The sequence below is a fragment of the Brassica napus genome, chromosome C4, assembly GCF_020379485.1.
Source record: "Brassica napus cultivar Da-Ae chromosome C4, Da-Ae, whole genome shotgun sequence".
Classification (NCBI taxonomy): Eukaryota; Viridiplantae; Streptophyta; class Magnoliopsida; order Brassicales; family Brassicaceae; genus Brassica; species Brassica napus.
In genome coordinates, this window is record NC_063447.1 from 7,184,078 (window position 1) to 7,201,704 (window position 17,627).

Sequence of the window (17,627 nt, forward strand, 5' to 3'; positions counted from 1 at the left end):
AACTTAAACGCTTCCAAATAGGATTCATCGTTTCCATCACGCTTCCATATCTGGTTTTTTTTGGAACCGCGATTCCGACACACTTTCGAGCGATTCCGCATGCTTCCGACTCCGTTTCCGCTTCGGAACCAGGAACCAGTACGTGAGACACGCTTCCATGCAACGTAGCTCTTGGCTAAAGACACCTCTTCAACCCTCTTGGGTTTAGTGAACGTCTTGTTCACCTTTTTGGCCATGTTTATGCTCTTCTCACGAGCAAAACACTCCACCTTCTTGTGTCCAAAATTCCCACAGAACCAACAACACATCTGATGTTGCTTCTTGCTTGGCCTGACACAGTTGCTGATGCACCGATCAGTCTCATTCCTTGTACTAGCTGCCCACCCATGCTTTAGAACCTCCTGTCTGACCTTCATGTTGGTGCACTGATGTACAACTTTCGGCTTGTTTCTCACAGCTACGCGCTGTAGAACTTCATGTCGTACTCCTTGTTGCATGTCTCAACATACTTCCTGACAAGCTTCTTTGGCTCCACTTTTTGATGTGCCTCTTTTATCAACCAACTTGAAGCAATCACGTCGAATATGTCCTTGAACTCCACAAGAATAACATGTTGGACCATGAATCCTCATATCATATACTCTCTCATGACGATTCTCCCTCAATAGCCTGAAACACTTTGGCCTAATATGCCCAACAACTCCACAATGATGACACACAGGTATGAAGGGTCGCTGAGATACACTCTTTACCTCTGGAATTTTCCTTCTAGCAGACGATGAAGCAGTTCTCGTTGCAGTTGCAGTCTTCACTGCAGTCTTTTCATATGAAGTAGTCCTTGCATGCATCTTAACTGCTGGCTTCATTGCAGTCATGGATACACTCTTTGTTTTTCTTTTCTGAATTTCACCAGGTTTAACACGAGATTGTCTTGTTTCTTCTTTCTCTACTTGCAAGTCCTTCTGTAGAACTTCAATAAGTGCTTCAATACGTCTCTGCTCTTTTACTAGCACCATATTCTCTTTTCCAAGCTTTACTAACGTTCCACACACCTGTTTGTAGCACTCTTTGAGATCATCATCTTGTCCTTCATCATGTTTTCCCTCCTCGGATTCAGAATCTGATTCAGATGATGTACTTGCTTCATCTTTGTGTGCACCAAAAGCAACTAGGTTGAGCACTTCATCTTTTCTGATTCATTATCATCTTTCCTTATGAAGGATCTCTCTTTCTTTTGCATCTCACTGTGTCCAATTTTTCTCCACCTAAAGCCTTTGAATCTTCTTCTCTTGGCCATTGGACATTCCCTTTTGAAGTGTCCATATCCTCTGCATTTATAACATTGCACATCTTTATTACCGCATGGCTCGCCATCTTCTTGCCTTTGTTTTCTCACAGCAACTTTCTCATGTCCTTGCCATTGTATCACTTCCCGTAGTACTTGGTGAAGCACGCGAATCATCTTAACCATCTCATCTTCATTCTCTGATTTTTGACTTGTCGTTTCAGAAACTCCTAGGTTGACTTCAGTATGATTGCCCACGCCATCAAGCTCCATCTCATGAGCTTTTAACATACCCACAACTTCGTGAAAGCTGAATTTATATATGTCAAGAGACACAAACATTGCTGCCTTATAACCTGTAAATCTTTCTGGCAGACACCTTTAAAATTTCTTCACCAGTTTCTTGTTCTTGTATTCCAGGCCCAGAACACGAGCCTCTTGTGCTAACGCACTGAGGTGAGAACTAAAATCTGATACAGATTCATGTTCTTCCATCTTCAAGTTCTCAAATTTTGATTTGAAAAAATTGATCCTTGAATTCTTAACCTTCTCAGTTCCTTCAAAGTGTAATTGCAGAATATCCCACGCCTCTTTTGCATTCTTGCAGCCTTGATTCAGATCAATTTGCTTCTTTTTGACTGATGTAAAAATACCACATAAAGCTTTTGCATTACACCTTGACATCTCCTTCTCACGCTTTGTCCATTTAGCCAATGGTTTGTTGACCACAACACCATCTTTATCTACTGTTTTGGGAACTTCATAGCTATCTTCCACTGATGCCCAAACATCCAGATAAATACTTTATAAGCTTGCCTTCATCTTCACTTTCCAATGCCCATATTGTTCAGGATCAAGCATAAGCTCAGCCACCATGTTTCCTGCTGTACTATGTCTTTCCATCTTTTCTCTTGCCTTTGGGATCTTCACCAGTGACTTAGGTGACCCGCTCTGATACCAATTGTTGATGTAAAGGAGACACCACAGTAGTACTGCAGAAAGTAAACCGAGAGCCAAAACACTACAAGCAAATACTTATGCTTTATTAGAATCTCTTTTAAACAATCTATTACAAGATCTGCTTAATTCAGCTTTTACACGTCTAGTGTTAACACCCTAACACACGCTACTGAATGATTCATAAGCTTCTCTTCCGTCAGTACTTCAGCAACTGCTTCAGCACGACCAAGACCACACTCAAGAGTTTTTTTTTCTCTCTATAAAATCAGTCTCTGTATCTCTGTCTTTCCCAACGATCCTCAGAGCTATTTTATCATTAACTCCATGTTCTTCGATGTCTTTTCTCCAAGGCATCAAGTATATGGACATCTTCCAAAACAATAAGTGCAAATTTCCTTTTCTTGGAATTGCACTTATTCCACTTTCTTTAAGTCATAAACTTGCTACCCAAGTTTATTCCTCTTGCCTTTTCTCCAAGATACTCTCTTGCTCTCCAAGTCTACACGACTCCAGCTCAGCACCTTGAATCCACATGGTCTTCACCACTCAACATGACGTCTGCTTCAGCAACTACGCTAGAGACTACTTCAGGACAGACATCTTACATCTTCAAGAAACGTATGGAAAAGCCATTTTTGGTAGCGATATGTCGCCTCACCAAAGTATATTGACACATATTTTCATCTTAAATGTTAACTGATGTATATTTATGTGTCTTTTCAAAAAAAAATGTTAAATGATGTATATTTTCATCTTAAAATTTTATAAGTTTTAAGAGAAAAATATATATAGATGCATTTTTCATTATAAAAACTGGAAAGATTTTTAAATAGTTACTAGGTAGTTTTTCCGTACTCATGCACAAGTATAAATATTTATACAATAAACATACTCTAATAATTAGTTGAGATTTAATTTTAATTTTAAAATTAATTTATAATTTATATGTATAATTTATATTAATGATATTATATTTCTCTAATTAAACACATGATTTTAGATATGTTATATATAGTCGGTTTTGTTATTTTTACATGCTATTTAGTTATCATTTGGGTATATTAAATTTCAAATTCTTCTTTGAATTCAACTATAATATTTTTTATCCTAAATATATTAAAGTATTAATTAATTTTCTTATTTGCATTTAGGTTGGTTGTTGTTTTATATATGTAAATGTATTTTAGTAAGATTATGTATAACTTAAAATATATTGTGCTTAGGGTGAAATATAAATAAACAAAACTGCCTGATTCCAAATTACATAAATTAATATAACTATAATATTCTGAAGTCTGAAGTATATTATAATTTTTACAAAAGAACTAAATTGTAACGGCTGGTTATTTTCATTTATTAATATGTTTTGAGTCATCCTATAATTTATATTTATTAAATAAATAAAAAATTATTATAAAATTATATATATTCTTATTTTAGTTAAATATATGATTTTAGATATAAATTCGATTAGTCGAGTCACTCATATTGTGAGTATATTGAGTTACATATATTTCAGACTGACATATAATTATTCTTTTTTTTATGACCCTGGTACCCGGAGCCTCGAGAGGATCCGACTAGCGTCAATGACCGTCCACCGGAGCTTAGCCGGAGAGCCCGCCGAGGCATCCAGGAGAGCTGGTGATCACCCCATGTAAATCCCACTAGTGGCCACACGTTAGCAGGCTTCTCCGTATTGGGCCTGAAGGTCCCTCAAGATAATCACCTCCCAGCGGCACTCGAACCCATAACTTCCCAGGTTGAGTTTAACCACTGGACCACTAACGCGTGGTTTAATTATTCTATATTATAATTAAGTCAAATCAAATTATTTTTATTTATCGCTGTGTATGTATTTTCATAATATTTATCCAATTATATCTTGATATTTAAAAAAAAAATAGAAAAAAAAATGATGATCAATAGGAAGTTACATACATAAGTAACTGATAAATTTTTGATTAAATATTTTATAAATTCTAAATAATTTTTTCCTTAGATTAATGGAATTTATTTTAAATAATCTTAAAATGAGAATTCAGATTTTTTTGTGTATTTTGATTATAGTTATAATAAGTTCCACAAACATAAAAACATAAAATTAAAAAGTAAATTAAATATAAAGAAATTAAATCATTTTAATAATTATAATATATCTACCTCGTCAGAGTATATACCGATAATTATTTTGTATTGCTTAAAATTATACTTTAAAATAAATAAGATTTCTTTTTCTAATATCAAGACTATCTGTGTGAGTTTTTTTTTGAATCACATTATATACAAAACTATATTTTTTATCAAAGAAAATATAGATATAAAGAAACTATTTTTGTTTTCGAAAAAAGTAATTTATTGCTTCAAAAGTATATTTATGTTATTTAAAAATATGTTTTAAATGGAATATTACTATTTTGTGAACTTTCCTTTTTAATGAAATCATATTATATATACTATGTTTTCGTTTTTAAATTCATTTTTAAAACTTTATAAATGTTTCCTTTTTATGTTATTTGGAAAATTTTATAAAGAAAAATAAATAAAAATCAATAATAGTATTTAAATGTAATATTTTTAATTTGTTAAGGGTACTTTGGTAATTATCCGTTTAAGAATTAATATGAGCGCGACACATAGGAAACTAACTTATCAAATAATATTATAGAGATGTTTAGTCTAAATAGGTGCCTTTTATTCTAAAAATTACATAAACATTTTAGAATTTATAAAAATATCTAATAATGTGTATATTCTCTAAAAACTGTAATGAGTTTTTATTTTATTTTCATATCTATTTATATAAATTTCTAAAATTATCTTAAAATGTCTTTACAATATTTGGATAATCGTCTTGTTGGGTAATTTAATAATTTAATAATTTATAATATCATATATTCAAAAAATATAAAATATAACATGTTTTGGTGCATTTTGCTTCGGCTGATTTGGTTTCTTTTATTCGGGTTTCATATTAAAAGTTTAGACCTAATTTTATTTATTAATAGATAAGTATTAACAAAATAGATATTTATTTATGCACATTTAAATTTATGTTTGAGTTTGATATATGTATTGTTTATTAACTAAGTTTCTAATTACACTTAAATGAGAAAATATTGTTGGAGACTTAAGTAAATCTTTGAATTCATTTAAGTGAACTATTACATCTGTCTAAATGGAATTTGCAACTGATTAAATGAAACATTTCAACTATTGGTGGCTGAATATTTTGGTGATGGGTTAATGCAATTTTTGGTTATAAACCATTATAGTTGTTGATAATTTTAGCTTTTAGTGATGAGTCCTTGCAACTTTTAGTGTTGTTATTGCAACCATTAGCTAATCATTGCAATGTTTGGCTGTCAATTTTTGCAACCATTAGTCTTTTATATAATTAATTATGGATAATGACAAAGCACAACTTAATTAACAAAATATAAATAAAAAATCACAGATATATTAAGAAATGGAGAGTTTCATTGTCAAAGTTCATTAAAGATCAATTTTTTTTGGAATGCATAAAATGCAAATAATGCACAAAGAAGAATATGTGTTATTTTGCAATAAAGACACACACACACACACACATATATATATTGTACAAGATTTTTTAAAATTACCATATGACCATGTTTATGATAATACACATTTTACATAGCTTCAAAAAATGATGAATGTCATACTAGTCATTATAAATGACCTTATTAAATTAGTAGATGATAAAATTATAATGTTTTACTTATTTTAATTAGTTCAGAAAATATTAACTAGTATTTAAAATTTCAGAATAACTTACCTAAACTAATAGAAGAGGTATGTTTTAATTAGTATTGACGTATTTGTATTTTAATTGTAATCTAAAATTATAAAATATACATTTTTAATATTATCTATAAATGAATATAAACACATATATTCTACAATTTGACATGAAAACTTTCTCGAAAGTAAAATTAAGAAGTTTTTATATAGAATATAATTTAATAAATGATAAGATTGGAATGCGTTTTCTTTTAATTAGTTTCAAATATTCAGTTGTTTTTGAGATTTTTAAATAACTTAGATAGACAGATAATAAAAAATATATCGTATTTGGTATTAACATAACCAAAATAGAGATTTTTAGTATTATCAATAAAATAATATAGTTATATATATGGAAGATAATTTTGTAACACATGTATTTCCTTAAAAACAATTGTAAAAAAATTTAGTAAATTTTTTTTTTATAAAATCTGGCATATTTAATTTTATAAAATGTGTTTCCGTGCGATATCGCACTGGTTCCTTACCTAGTTATACTAATGGAGATGAAGAATAAGTTACTGTGAAATATAATGTACTGAGTTTATTGCATGTAGATGTACTTATTTGAAATATATTTAATATATTGTAATAGAAGATATAACTCTAGTAAATTTTATATCAATCTTTTTGAAAATATTACAATTTACATCAAATCTTAAATTTTCGACAGATGTTACAACACTAATAACGAATTAAAAGAAAACGACTAAACTGCACTAAAATATCAATGACAACAACAAACCGAAAACACAAAAAAATCATTTATTAGATTGAAAAGGAAAGATAACAAAAAATACGTAAATCCTACTATATAAAAAAAACTAATTTGAAAGCTCCTAAGCTATGCCACATAGGCACAAATATTCTCATCCAACCAAACTTACACGTCAGCTACTCTTTTACTATTTCGTGTATTATAATTCTTAACAAATGTAGCCCATCAGAAAAGGCCCAAATATTAAGAGCAAAGCCACCTCCTGCCATTCCAATTAGACATGGACGGATCAACTCTTCAGCGAGATTTGATTCACCTATAACTTAGAGATCAGACGCTTACGGTTACATAGTACAATCCATTACATGTTCTCTTATGCTATTAGTTGATTGATCTATATTTGTTAATGGTATGGTTTTATTTTGGTACAGTTGCGTGTGGTTTTGATTGCCTGTTTGTTTGATTAGAAAATGATTGTATAAGAACGACAATAGTGTGACATCTGCAAGACACATTGTTAATGAAAATTTTGTTGTATATATTAACTTTCAGCTCTCGCAGTTGGGATGCTTGGAATTCTTCTCAACAAGTTGGCCTCAGGTATTACTGTTGAAGGCAGAAGTAACAATCAGGTTCCCTCTGGTATTACAAACTTTTCCAGCTGTCTACATTTCTTAATATTTTAATACTTCTAAAGTAATATTTTCTTTTGTCCAAATAAAGAAAGTAATATTTTCTCTACTTCAGTTTTCAGACTTGATTAACGAATCCATGGTTCTGAATTTGTTGTTCTGAATTCACATATGTAATTTCAGGATGGAAAACATTTGACTTCTACAAATGGCATATTACCGTTTGCCAGATAACAAAATAATGAACTAGAGCATATTATTTTTTTTGGCAAAAAAGATATATGATCTCTCTATTTTGCTTTCTATATGCTGTTTTTTAGCTAAACGCTTTTTAGCGGGTCGGACTTACGGTGGGTCTGGTGGGAGGGCTCTTGGATTTCTGTCATGCTCTTCATCCTCATCCTCACCAAGGCTGCTTAGACTGAACCAAGGCCCTCCATTCCTGAGGTTATATATCTTCTGACTTCTCTCTTGGTTGCTTCGTTACTCATCTCTTCTTCTTCTTCTTCATACTCACTTTATTTGGTACACATATGTGGTACCTTCTCTTTTCCTTGACTATACATAATTTTATAACCTGTGATCTGCAGCAGCGACGATACCTTCATGATAAACATGTGGAGGGCATGACCATGACTAAGGAAATGTTGAGCCCAACCTTTGTCGCCCGCCAAGTTAATCGCCAGATTGCTCTCCAAAGAAAGTAAAAACCTTCAGTTTGCTTGAGACCTCGGCGCCAAGATCCGCAACTCTCAGATGCTTCTCTCCATTTTTTCCACTACCAAACATCCTTTGATGGTGAAAAATTCGAACCTACTATCTTTGAAAGGTGATTTGGGAAGCACAAACGTGGAATAGGCAGCTCGAATGTTAAGGTGCAAAGTTAGCGGAGAGACCATAGAAGTCGCCACCTTCGATTTAGCAACCAATGATGAAGAGCGGCTCCTCCAGGTTTGCGCTTTTTCAAAATGATGATTCATTACTGTATGTGTGTTTCCAAGTGCTACTTTACTTACTAAAGTTCCCGTAAATACTCGAGTTGTAGTCAATATTGTTGGTTTGGTTGCATAACTCATTGAAATACTTTCCTTGCAGTAAATTGGTGCTTAATAAATATCTAAGTTGGTTCAAACAAAATAGATCTTTTACGTAAAATTATGTTATCACATTTTTTCTTTGTTTGTTATTAACACTATTCTTCCATTTTTTCAACATACCCTGAGAAATATTTTACTGAACAACGCATGTTTTCCTCATGATAAAGAATGTAATAACGTGATCGTTGGCTTCATCTTTTTAATGATTTATAGGCATTAAAGGTTAATGGATTGATCTTAGGATTACTCTGGTTCCTTAAATTTAAAAGGAAAAATGAAGAATGTGAGCACTTGATTAGCCATGTTGTTAATTCCTATTAGAATTCTGTGATTTTTAATCATTCCTCCAATGTTGTTGCCTTGTTGGGCCAGTGTTTGCTTCTTTAAAATGTATCTCAAACATAGGAGCCTCTTATACTTGTCTTTCTAAATTTGAGAAGATGATATGTATATATATTTATTCTTAAACTTATCTTCCATCTGTTTTGATAATTCAAAAGTCGAATTGAGATGCATTTGACAAAGCAGCTAACAAAAAGAAAGGGGAGGTCTAAGCCCTCTCTATAAAAAGGTAAGGTTGTGTTTTTTTTTGTCAGCTTTTAGTAGACAAAAGTCTTGAAGCTATTCACTGTTTGTGTTACTCTTTTTTCCTTTTTGTCGCAGTTGTCTCTCCTATTCTATAGACTATAGCTGTGTTTGTATGATTTTAGTTGGTTTCATATGGATTGTCTGTTATGTATTGTGATTGAATGGTTGTGGCATTACGCATTGCATATATTATAGTATATGGGCTCATTCATCTGTGGAAGTGTAAGCCAGATAAAGAGTTGGTGCAGCTGAGAACCAACAAGAAAGAACAAACATAAAGACGTTACAAATTTCACTATAAAATATTAAAGTACTGTCTTCCCTTTGTAGTTGTCACTTGGAGTCAGAATCTAAGTAATCCAGCTTAGTTTTTGACAGTATATATACAGTAGATAAATATATTTCAGTCTAATTTAAATCATTGTAGTAGGATTAATCTAGCTATTTTATCAAGTGGATATGTTCCATGATAGGTTCTCCATCAATCTTCATAGATTTATGTGAGAAGAGTTACAAAATAGGATTTGGAATGAAGCCAAAGATAATCCGTGAGACGCGTCAACCAAATCATCAAATCCAAGTTTTATAAAGCTTACGATAATGAATGAGGACCATATGTGTTTTATGTATTGTAGGAACCAACACAAGGGACAGATTTGAGCTCCGTGTACACAAGCATGTGATCGGCCTCTTCTGCTCTCCGGATGTAGTGAAGCAGATCACTTCCATCACTATTGAGGCTGATGTTGAGGGCAAAGGTCAACGATACTGATTCTTAGTGCATGTGTAATAGTTTACAAATTGTCTTTGAATTCCAACGATTTTGTCTTTTTTTTGTAACAAAGGTTTAGATTTCGTCTCCACTTCCTAAACCAATAAGTGGGTTTAAAGCCATAGACAAAATATGTAAGAACAAATTATGTAATTTCAGTACAAATTAGAACAAAATGATTGAGCACATAAAATAAAACTATAAGAACCTATAGATTCACATAATAAAAACAGGTTTCATTAGAACTTAGAGTTCAATGGTCTAATCCATATTATATAAAATAATTAATTTCCTTGGGTTTTAAGCATGTCATAATTATATAAAGGTATTATAATGTCAAAACTTATTTCTAAAAATTTCTTCACTATAGGCAACCTATTGTTCGCCTCAACAGCACCGTTGACATCATGTCATCTTATAAGATTTCATAAAAAGGAATAAACTAAACTTTCAATACATGGAGTCATCATTCAACTTCATATCCAACGACAAATAAAAGAAGCTCTAAGCAGCATTCAAATTTTTTCCATGAACCGATACTATCTTATTATGACACACTCAAAAACAGTTTATATCACTTAAGATTGATTCCTTAAATTTTTGGTATCCAAACAAGAAATTTCATCTTTTAAGATTTTACAGACCAATATTCTGCGCGTAGCGCGGTCGATCATCTAGTCTTACTAACGGAAAGAATGCAAAAATTCATCCACTATCCCAAGTCATCATAGAATAGAATTAACCTAAACAGTTTTTTTGAAATATTTTACGTATTAAAAGTTGCACTAAATTTTTATTATTTATTATTATTATTATTATTATTATTTCAAAATTTGATTAAATTGTTCGAGCCATCAATATTTCATTATCTTACTATTTTGAGAAAAACAAATTCACCACCATACCTGTTTTATTTTGGTTATCAAATGAGATGTTCATCTTTCTTATACATGTCAATTAGGGTCGAAGCCCGCAGTCCAAGCCCGTCCGGTCCTAAAAATTACCCTAGGCTTAGTTTTATAAGTCCAAAAAAATTGGGCCTTTTAGCCTAAGCCCATTTGGGCTTGGATATGTTGGGCCTAAGCCCGTTTGGGCTAGGGCCGGCTCGAAAATCCGAAACTTTTTATTTTAGTTTAAATATTATTATTTTTGCAATCAAAACCATTATTAGTATTGACATATTATTTTAATTTTTTGATCCAAACTCTAATAAAACAAATATGAAAATTGCTAATGCACCTTATTGTTTGATTGTTAAAAATGTTACATTTTGAATTTTCAAATGTCCTTCTTCTTTTATAACATGTATTTTTCAACATACAAAGTCTGAAAAGTTTGATCCTATTTATCATTAAAAAATTCTCTTATATATCTAGTTTTAATTATTTAAATTCTATTAAACTTGGTTAGTTTATAATATGTTCTAAAGCATATGAAAAAGCAAAATGTAGAAACATACGAAAAAGTAACACATTTTTAATAAAGAAGAAAAGTTTGAACTCACTTAATATTTTAAAACAAAAAGTTGAAACTGATCTTTTATGAAAATTCACATGTATTAAAACAATAGAAGTGATAATGACAAATTATTTTTTGAAAAGCCTAAAAAATCCGAAAAGCCGTTAGCCATATAAGGGCCGGACCGGGCTTTGAATTCTAGGTCCAAAATATTTTCGGGCCGGACCGGACCAGACTCGAATATTTACGGGCTCAGCGGGTTTGGACTGGGCCAAACCGGACCGGCCCGAATTGAGACTCCTACTCTTTCCTTTGTAGTCACAAAATTTGATGTTTAATAAAAAAAATTATGTTCCCAAAAAAAACTTCACCACAAAACTAGGGACTAACTTAGAGTTCCGTTACATTTTTGAAATATGACATTCAATATAATACTCATCCTATGCTGGGTTAAACAAAGGTCTTATCACAAAGATGTTGGTCAAGAAACAAAAAAAAAATAAGACAGAAAAAAAATTGAGACTTGTTAAAATTTTAATTATACTTTTATTATATTAAGGCTTTATATTTTCATTACATTGATTCATATATTTTAGACGGAATAAATTTGTTTCACTTTCTTTATCTTCTTTCTACATATTGGAAAATTCGGGACAGCTTCTGTTATCCTGTAGACATATTAGCCATCACATTGTTAGATACTTTAGATCAATATCTCAACGCCAGATAAGAATATTCAACAAGACGGTTGTATTTTATCAAACTAGTTTCAATTGATAACAACTTATTTTGTTCCGCACTGATAACAAGAGACGCAATGGCCACATGGGAGGAAAAAGCAATCGCGTTTTGCATCAAAACAAATTGCACAGCGAGTTTTAGTTCCATAGCTTGCTTCACTTTCATTGCCACTAAAGTCTTCACGATCAGCATCATATGCTGCAAAAGACTCAGTCCAGGAACGCATGCTTGAAACATCGTCATCTTTGTGTACAAGTAGACTTGTAATCGATGAATCATCATCCATTACGTGTCTATCTTCCCCAGCACGCTCAAACCTTTTATACAGTTCTAAAGCTACCAGCAAGAAGCAAACCACGAGACCTGTATATGCACAAATGATACATGTAATTGATACCAAAAGAAGAATTTTATAATGCTCAGATACAAAATGAAAAAATTACCTGTGACAATGGCATATGAAGTCCATCTAACTTGATGCGAGATTCTGATAAACCATTCTTGTTCTTCAGCTAATACTCCCTGAGTTTACAGACAGTGGAAGACGAGGATTCCTTCAGCTCAGACTAAGAACAATAATATAACTTTTGCTGGTGTGTTTCCTCGAGAATACATACCGGTCTAGGTGCTGGTGAAGTTAAAACAATAGAAGTTCCAACAAAAGGCATTGTATTGATTGTGCACTCGCCGTTGCTGAAGTTACACTCGTAGAATGGTGGTTCTTTAGTATCATACACGACAGCTCTCACATCAATATCCAACTCAACCTGAACAAACACCATCTCAAGTTACATGTGCAAGAAACACAACAGAAACCAAAGTAATTATTACCTCTATGTCCTTCAAGTTCGGGTTAGCCACATTAAGATAATAAGTTTCAGATTCACTTATGTTCACTTGAATCACACCACCCCTGTAGAAGAACTTTTCTTAAGTCATGGATAACCAATATGCACTTAAGTTGGATATCGTAGTTGACTAACCTTGAATCAGATCACCAAATGGAGGTTCCTCCAACAACCAGCGAGTGGCCGTTCCTGTGAAAACGAGAGCATTTAAATAATTATGTTGACATCCCTATAAAGGCAACACTTTTAAACAAACAACTCATTCACAATTAAGACATCTATCACCTCTATTTCCTTAGTAAGACTTTGCTAAGGGTTTTATCGGTTACATCTTCTTCATTAAAGAAGTGACTTAGGGTATATCTTTGTGTTCACAGCCTTAATGACAATATCAAACCAACATGCAACCATAGGAGAAAGACAAGCAATAGCACAAAACAATATATTAACCAACCTTTATTGACCACAAGCCGAACTGAACTACCTTCAGGTTTAACATTATATGAAATATTCAACAAAGCTCCTTTGTTCAGATAGTAAGGCCATCCCTGAGACTAATTAAACCAGTTCAATAAATTTATATGATTTTAATCAATACAACTACGGTTTTCAAATAGCCACAACAATCATGAGGAATCTCAAACCTACCCCGTAAGATCTATGTGAGACATACACCAAACGAGATTCAGACCAATTCATTACAGCAACAGGAGGAGATGCATAGAAAAAAAATACATTAATTAGCACAACACATGAAGGAACGAACACAAAAAGATGTAACCAGACAACAACAACAACAACAACCTTAACGCTTTTGATAAAGATGGAGTTTAGTTCAACAAGCATGGAAGCGTTAGGTCCAATCCAGACATTTGTTGGGTGGGAAACAGGCATGAGCATAAACGCCGCCACTGATTCACAACGCAGATTCAAACAAATCAAATATAAAGGGAAGAGTCTTTCAGTGCTAAAACCAAAAACAAAAATCCTTCATTTGAGATCGAAACAAACCAATTATCCAGCCAAAGAAAACCATAGCCACGTATGAAAATTTTAATTCAACATCAGACGTTGAACTGCCCCACCGGGGGCGATCACCAAGTAATTGAAGTCGAAAATCCATCTTAAGTAATCTAGAGAGAGAGAGAGAAAACAGAGAGATGATGATGATAAGATTGATGGGAGCCATGGTGTTACAGGCTGGAATCTGGGTCGCCCAAATGGTTGTTGGAGGTTTAAATCGGATCAATCAAAGATGTGACTGGTTGGTCGATATGGTCTGAAATCGATTGTAAAACCTGAAACAAATGAAAGATGAATGAGATACGAATGATATGAAGAATAAACTAAGATAAATAAACAAAGAAAAATGATAGATATGGTGGAATCAAGCTGCTGGATGTGTATCACTCTCACCTTGATCAAAAGATGGATTGAAGTGGACTTGCGGATGAATGTTTCATTGAATCTCTCAATCTGATGGATGATGGAAACAATGTGATTGACTCTCTCAATCAGTGTACTGAGATTTTTTTATTTGCACAAACAAACGAGACTCACGAAATCAATAGAACAACAAATAATCTCTCTTTTAATCCTAAAGACCGATATTTTATACAAAGAACAATCTTTGATAAAAACTGAATAAACTTTTTATTAACTTGGTGATTGAGGGTGCTCTTTACAATCCACGTCTAGGAGCTTATATAAGGCTCAGAGACAAAAGGTCCTAACGTTCTAAAACAAATAGAAAAGGAAACAAATCAAGCAAAGTAACAAAATCGGAAACTAGCCGTTGGAGCCTTTTATGGGTTTTTGGCTCCAAGTGAGAAACTTGATTCTTCTTGAACCTGGACGGTTTGAGGGGATAAGAGAGCTTTCCTGGGATCTTCCTGGGATCTTCCTGGGTGCTTGATAGGTACTGATGTCGTGCCTGATCTGAAGAGAAAAGAGCTATTGGACATTAATGTCGGTTTGCTCCAAATAAGGCAGGTTTGAGTAAATGAGGATCCTCCTGATCCAATGGTTGCTGGTGCATGGTATGAACTTGTAGACCTCCTCCTAGACGCCTAGAATATCTCCTGATTGGTTGAAATGATCTCCTCGTCGCCAATGTCTGGTTTGAAGCTGATTGAACCGGTTAGCTTCCAATTGAGGCAAGTGTAGAACTTGTTTGACCGGTTTCGGAGATTGGATCATAACTTCATAATTACGTGGTCATTTCTCCTGAACTTGGGCTTTCTGGAAAGCTGATAAAATCCTCTTGACTCCTATGATGGGCTTTGCTTCAGGCCACTTCTTCATTGGTCTTGAATCATCTTCTAAAGTTGGATACTCGCAGATGGATGGGCTGAGAAACCTCTGACTTGTAAAATTCATAATTTCCTGCTCCGTGAATATTTTGGCCCGATTACAATTGCCCTGGACTCCTTCTTGAGTTTAGAATCCATAAAATTTATCCTCGTCATTTAAACCCTCCTGGTTTGTAAGATATGCCATTTTTAGTGCACATATGTCCTGGTTGGCGCCTTGGCTGGTTGAGTAGGGCTTTGGGTTGACCTCCGGTTCAGGTACTGGTTTGATGGCCGCATCATACCCTCCCCCTTGACAAATTTTCGTCCTCGAAAACTGGATAACCTTGGTATAATTTCGGTTTGGTGATGCATGGTGCATCTTGTGGCTCTTCTTTGAGAAGATGTGAAAGGATCACGCCTCTCCTATGGTTTTGTACATTGCATCTCTTCTGGTGTGGATAGTCCTTCAAAGTTTTGGTGGCCACGTTTCTGGTCTCCATTAGAGTTGATTCTCCTATCAACAAAAGATTATCCGGTGGGATTTCTTTGAAGGTTTCTTCTTTGCAACCTGGAAAATTCTCAACTTTTTGGACAAAAAGCAAGTGCATTATATATGTGTTTGGACACTGATAAAAATAATTAGAAATTTCCATACTTACTTTGATAGCTTCCACAAGTTGAAGAATGATTTTCTTCTTTGGACAACTTGTTTTTGTTTGCTGTCTTTTTTGCAACTTTTGATCATGGTTGTTATGAACTACTTCTTGTCTTATTCCTGGATCAAAACTTTTTGGCAAATACAAGTGCATTATACCTGGATAATCAAGTGTCTTGGACGTTTTAAGATCAGAGAAACTTACCTTAATCCTTGGCTTTTGAACAACACTTAGTTCAATTTTAGGCTTGCACTTGGGAGGTGGTTCATGGCTGAGCTTATGGTCTGGTTCTTTCCTTGGAACTTCAGTAAGCATATAGCTTTCATTTTCACTCCCTGTACCAAGAACACACATGTCAGTACTAGTATCTCTAGGTGGTGTTAGACACTAACCTTGGTGGGATACTTTTATGACCGGTTTTGCTTCTTTAAGCAATTTGGACACCTTGGTGTCTTGAACCTTCTCCTGGTTCATCACTAGTGTGGCGCCTGGTGGCTCCTCTCCTTTGAATTCATGCTCTTTAATTCCTGTTACAACACTTTTTGACAAAGACAAGTGCATTACACAAGAATTTGGAACCAATAAATCAGATTGAATAAAACTATCACTCTTCATAGATAAATCTGTTTTCTTTTCTAGTGATGTTTCTATCAATACTTGCTTAGTAGGATAAACTACAGCATAGTGTCCTTTCTTATGACATCTATAACATGTCTGATATTTTAAATCTTCAGAGTTAGAAGACTTACATTGGTTTGATAGCCCTTGTTTCTTTAGGTTTAAAATATCCTTGTCTCTTGGAATTAAATCATGGACAACTTTTGATCTCAACAAGGATGTGGAGATCGTGTCTTCCTGGACCTCAGGATTTATAAACCAATTTATCAAGTATAGGACTTACCTTGGCCTTTTCTTGTAAAATCGGTTTGTCTGATTTTTCTTTGTGCATGGCCAATGTGTCTTGGCTGACCAAGTTCTTCTTCTCCATGGCCTTTGGGACCTCATAAGGTTGGTATTAATCATATAAAGCTGTGGACCTCTTATTTGGCCGAATCTGGTCTTGGTGGATTAAGCTTCTATGGCCTTGTTGTGGCGCCATTCTCTTTGCCTCTTTGGAACCATGAGTTGGATACCTCCTTGGATAAAGTTCCTGGATTTCAAAACTTGTAAAATCTGGTGCAAACTCATATCTCATGACTTCCTTAAGAGCTCTCCACGTTTTGATCGTTGGCTCCTTATAAAACCGCCTATCATCTTCTTCTTGTACCCACCATTTAAAGGTATTATCTTTTAGTTGATCAATGGCATAAGACAACCTCTCCTTTTTCTGGATGTTGTTGTAGTGAAACCACTCATAAAGGTTTGTTTCCCATCTATGATAACCTCTTTTTCCTGAAAATTTAAAGAGTTCAACTTTATCAGCAAAAGAGTTATAATCAAACCGAGAATTAACAACATGAGGGTTGTGGGTTTTTGAAGTTGGAGTTTGATTGATCCTTGAAGGATCTGATGGCTTGGGCTCGACATAGACAGACTCAGGTGCATCTCCAAAACTAAGCTAAAGTCCGAACTCTAAAACCGTAATCTCATCCCGGCGATAAACCCTAATCCCGACGACGAACCCTAATCTGATCGAGAACCGAAAACCCCATACTCAAGGCGTTCCCGGTCTCAGCACGCAACCTCAGTCCATTCCTCAGCTCGCGACTTCAGTCTGTTCGCGAGACACGATCTCAGCTCGCTCGACGCGACCCGATACCGTTCGATAGCC

The 17,627-nt window shown here is 34.0% G+C and overlaps 1 pseudogene; it reads right to left on the bottom strand.

The window, feature by feature from the left end:
* Window positions 1-11,996: 11,996 nt before the first annotated feature.
* LOC106408667 lies at window positions 11,997-14,958 on the bottom strand (annotated as a pseudogene).
* Between the last annotated feature and the right edge of the window lie 2,669 nt (window positions 14,959-17,627).